The sequence below is a fragment of the Elephantulus edwardii genome, unplaced genomic scaffold (genome assembly GCF_000299155.1).
Source record: "Elephantulus edwardii isolate Elephantulus edwardi_28Jun2011 unplaced genomic scaffold, EleEdw1.0 scaffold00015, whole genome shotgun sequence".
Classification (NCBI taxonomy): Eukaryota; Metazoa; Chordata; class Mammalia; order Macroscelidea; family Macroscelididae; genus Elephantulus; species Elephantulus edwardii.
Window position 1 is genome coordinate 15,073,614 of NW_006399765.1, and position 5,673 is coordinate 15,079,286.

The following is a 5,673-nucleotide window of genomic DNA, read 5'->3' on the forward strand; positions in this document are numbered from 1 at the left end:
CTACTGTTATCTTAGGCACTTGTGATCCATCAAAGAGTGAACAGATAATTGAATAGATTGATAAATTATGGTACATTCACATGATGGAATACTATGCAACACTCAGGAGCAACAATTTAGACAATTACTGTGTAACTTGGGAGAGACTGGAGAGCATTAGGATGAGTGAACTAACTCAGTCTCATGAGAACAAATACTGCCTAAGACCATTATTGTAAAAATAGAAGGATAACTGTAAAACGTGTATGGGGACCCAAAGGGGGAAGGGATGAATGAGAGCAGAGCAGTGAGAATGCGCATGCGAGAAATCACAGGGTTGTACAATTTGGCGGTGGAAGGAAGGAGTAAAGGAAATGGAGAAGATCCAGCAGGGGTCTGGAAAGATGGGGTAGAAAGATGGTGGGTGTAGTTCAATGGTGATTAATTTTATAAAATGCAGTGAATGGAAATGGTTGTATGAAACACAATGTTAATAAAGGAGAGTGTGAAACACAATCTATGTGGATTTTGTGTGCAGACCTATATAAAAGAGTGAACAGATGTAGATCCCTGGTCCTGTAGTTTTATTCTTGCCAGCTTTAGGGAAGGAGGAAAACAAGGAACATATCAACAAAGTTTGTAGTGTTTCAGCAGCTGATATGATCGTAGAAAAGGAGGATCGAGGCCTCTGAATCATGGTGTTGGAGAAGAGCACTGCATGTCCCATGGACGGCTGAGCAGCAAACAGGTCTGGTTTGAAGGAAGTGTAACCAGCGTGCCCCGTAGAGGCAAGGATGGTGAAACCCCATGTCTCATACCTTAGGCATGTTTTCAGAGGGACGAGTCCTTGGAAAAAAAGACAACTTTCTGGAAAGGTATAGGGTCAGAGAAAGAAAGGAAGTATCCTGATCCCCAAAGATAGACTGATACAGTGACTGTTACAATGGGATTGAGATCATTTATGAGGAAGGTTTAGAGCAAAGTTCAAATCTGTTCATAGGGTCACTCCTAGTCGTAGTCAACTTGATGGCACTGAACAACAAGAACAACAACAACATAATTATAAGGCCAGTTACCATGAGTCAATTCTCACTCATGACAACCTCTGTGTCAGGATAGAATTGCACATCATAAGGTTTCCAATGCTAATTTTCCAGAAGTAAATCACCAGGCCTTTATCCTGAGGTGTCTTTGGGTGGTTCGAACATTCAACTTCTTGGCTTCAAGCTGAGCACATTCATTATTTGCACTACCCAGTAAATCCGATAGAAACAGGATACAGTAAAGAGGGTATCAGGAGTGGCAGTGGAGTGAGATTGAGATTTAAGCAGATTGGTCATAATCAGACCCATCGAGGAGGATTAGCAAAAACTTCAAGATAAAGGAGTTAAATTTATGTAGAATATTATTATTAATTTTAATGAAAATCTACAGAGACTTTGTATTTCCATTCATTGATTGTTGCACTTTTCTTCCTGCCCACCCCTCCTCTCCAGTTCGTTCTTCTCTTTGAAAAGTAAAAGAAAAATTCTTTCATTGTTATACAATCCCTCCCCCCAAGTCCACTCCACTATGCAGCCTTCGTTCTGGGTTCCTGCCATAACAATAATACCTAATCACATATCCCTTTTAAACCGTTTTCTCCCTCATCTGTTTCAATGCAGGATATACATAATTATCCCATCTTTCTCAGTCTCCCTCATAACCCCTATGTCAGTCCCATTTTACAACAGTGGCTCTATGCAGTATTTGTTCTTTTGTGACTGATTTTTTACTACTTGGCCCTGTTGATGGTACTCTGGTGGCTCAGTAGAGAGAGAGTTGAACTGCAGGTGGTTGAATCCACCGCTCTGCAGAGGACTCATTGTTGGGCTGGTCTCTGATGCAGAGTGAGGATGTAGAACAGAAAGCCAGAGTTAATACTAGCAGAGTTACGCAGTAGACAAGGAGGCTGGTGATTAAAGTGGGTCCAGACTGGAATGAAGACAGCAGTCTGCAACCTCCAGTCAGGTAAGCTGTTTATAAAGATGAAAAACATATCCAAAGCCCTGAAACACAAGGCAGATTTCAGATTCTAGTCTGGAAAGTGTGAAAGACCCTTATAATATTTTTTATGCACATTCATAGCTGTAGTATGTGATTTTGGCTTTGAATTTTTGCTGTCTCCTAACTGACCCAAACGCCGATTCTTTTAGTCTAATTTCTTAGTAGAGAGAACCTCGTACCTTTCCGTAGTCTGTGAGCTGCGCCCCCTGGGCCAGGAGAATGGACATTGCTAGCTGAAAATAAAGAGTTATGTTGTTGTTGTTCTGTCCTATAGTCTCAGAACTGACCCATAGCTGACCCTCTGGCACGTTTTCAGAGGCAGTTAATCACAGGAGAGGAGACTGACCATCCTCCCATGGACAGCTGGTGGTTTCGAACCACATGTCTTCAGGATTGCAGCACAGCTTCTTGCCACTAGGCCACCAGACGTATATGGGTGGGTATATTCATATTGAAAGGAAGGTTAAGGATAGGCCTAGACTTAGAAAATGAAAACACGTCTATCCAAAGTGATCAGATCAAGACATACCTTTTAAACATTATATTTATCATGAAAATAATGCATAATTTCACTGTTTTCGGTGTTGATGATTTTTTTTCCCTCAAACTGAGGGTTAGGAAATGACCCTGTCTTACTTCAAATTCAAACTTAACATTTCTAAGTTACAATATTCTTCTAGGTGGTATAGCACTACTCTGTCAATTTGCTGTACAGAAGTAACTCATGGTAGCTTGATGCTGATGTTGGTCACCCATGGCGGACAGTGTTTGGTGGAGCTCCCTGATTAAAACAAGCTTGGAAGCAGGAGTGGCATCCACTTCTGAAATAGCTTGCCTCTGGAAACCCTATGAATTTGGAGAAATGCAGAAAGTTCATAGGGTCGCTATGAGTCGCCTACGACTTGACGGCATTTAACAACAACAACAGTGGCAGAATGTTCATAGGGTTTAGAAGGCCCATTGTTTTGGGAGTGGATGGCCAATACTTCTTACTAATCTGTCTTAATATAGAAGCTCTCTTGCAACCTCTCTACCATGGATGACCCTTCTGGTACCTGAGACACTGGTGGCACAGATTCCGGTATTAGAGAACGCCCCCAAACTTCAGCAGGAGTACAGCTGACTGACAGAAAAGTGCTGTGCTAACAGGAGCAGACAACAATGCCCAAACCTATACCCTTTAAGATATAAAGTAAGTCATACTGACTCAAGGGCACCTAGCAATAACACCAAGAAGAATGTCGTAGAAGGAGGTCAGACTAAAAAGACAGTCCTCAGCATCTGAAGTGGAGTTGGGACAGTTCCTTGAATCAATCTCAATCTCTCTCTCTCTCTCTCAACCTCTCTCTCTCTCTCTCATTGAACAGATTCCAACTTGTCATGACTCTCCCCTGGATTTGTGAGACTGGAAACCGTAATGGGAGGAAGCTGCCTGTTGGTGGGGTCAAGCTGCCGGAGGTGGGCAGCCTTCCGGCGAGCAGCGCTGCCCCTCCAGAGCTCCTTTGCTCGTCTCTAAGGATTCACACAGCAACTGAACAAGGTGCTGATGTGAGCGGAGCTGATGAGAGAGCGAAAGGAAAGGGATTCCTCAAGGTTTTGATACTCAAAAAAGATGATGTACAAGATCCAATACAGTGCTTGGCAGGAGAGAGACAACCAATGATGGTTAGCTTCTCCCTGCCTTGTCTCCCTTTTCTCTTCTATAAAAGAGAAAGGAATGTCTAGATTCCTTATCTAGGCCTTTTAAATTGCAAACTATCTGCTGACATTTATGTGTGCTTTACCCCCACCCCAACACACACACACACACACACACACATTCATAATATGGAGAAGAGGTGAGAGATTTCCTCTTTATCAACAAAGTGTAAGCTATTTTCATTTAGAGATGGCTGTCACAGACTTGATACGGGGTAACCTTATATGCAAAACAAGGAAGAATTGCCTGGCCATCCATGTCCATGTCCGACAGGTTCACATCCAGTGTGGTGGTTTTTACTCCAGTCCATCTCACTGAGGGTCTCCCTTACTCTCACTGACCCTCTGCTTCACCATACATGATGCTTTATTCTAACCATTGATCCTTCCTGATGTGTCCAGAGCAAATGAGGTAGGCAATGTTCGGTTGTGGTCAATACAGTTTGATTGGCTGAATTTTGGAAGCCAATTACCACATCCTTATTGTCTTTCTCAGCCTGGAAGCTCTACTGACACACATCTACCTTAGGTGACTCAGCTGGTGTCTGTAATATCAGCGGCGTAGCTTCCACAGCAAACTATGAACCAGTCTGACAAAGTCATGGATGTAGTTTTTCACAGAATAGTTTCTAGATGAATATTTTTTATAGATTGGCTATTGGTTCATTGCATCCATATATCATAGAAATGATGATGCTAGGTGAGACAAAGCAAGTCCCTGTTTGCCAAAAACCCCATACTGTCAAGTCAATTCCAACTCATGCTGCCCCTCCATAGGGTTCCTGAAGTGCTAAGACCTCACAGGAAGACACTGTCCATCTTTCTCCTGTAGAGCAATTGGTGGATTCCCACTGCAGACTTTTCAATTAACAGTGCAACGCTTAACACACTATGTCACTAGAGTTCCTTGGTTTTAGGTGGTTTTGAGTTGAATATGACCCATAGTGACCCTCTGAACAATAGATATGAACCCTGTCCTATCCTCTGCCATTCTCATGACAGCAGTCAACATGTCAATTCACCTGCTCGAGGGTCTTCCTCTCCTTCACTGACCCTCCACCCTTCCCAGCATCGTGTCCCTTTCCGAGGAATAGCCCCTCTTAGCAACATGCCCAAAGTATGTGAGGTAAAACTTCATCATCCTTGCCTCCAAAGAGCACTCTGGCTGCACCCTCTCCAAGACATATTTGTTCTTCTGGACATTCAGGGGATGTTCACTACTCTTCTCTAACACCACAGCTCAAAAGTATCAATTCTTCTATTGTCATTCTTATTCATTGTCCAGCTGTCAGATGCATAGCAAGTGATTGGAGAGACCATGGCCTAAGTCAGATGCACCTTAGTCCTCAAACTGACATCATTACTCCTCAATAATTTGGAGAAGTCCCTAACTGCAGGGACCTTAGAGTTCTTTAGCTCTTGACTGAGGCTGTCCAATGGCTGTTCATTGCTCAGAAGTTAGAATTGACACTCTTGTTACACTGTGTCTGCCATTTATTCGTCATTGTTCATTCAGCTCTTAACGAAACATCCCTTTCCTTGTTGTTAACATCAGGCTCCTTTCTGCCCTAGGGTCTCTGTATGTGCTGCTTTCCATTTCTGAAATGCTCTTCCTCCTACTGCTTCATCTGGCTGACTTGTGAGCCTCAACCTGAAGTCATGTCATTAGAAAGGCCTTTGCTTAAAAGGGACATATGGTTGGGTACTATTGTCATGACAGGAGTCCAGAATGAAGGCTGCGCAGTGCAGTGGACTTGGGGGGAGGGATTGCATAACAATAAAAGAGTTTTTGTTTTACTTTTCAAGGAGAAGAGTGAGTTGGGGGGAGGCGGTAGGCGGGGAGAAAAGAGCAACAATGAATGAATGAAAACCCTAAGTCTCTGTAAACTTTCATTAAAATTAATTTTGTTGTTGTTGTTATGTGCCGTCGAGTCACTTGCAACTCATAGC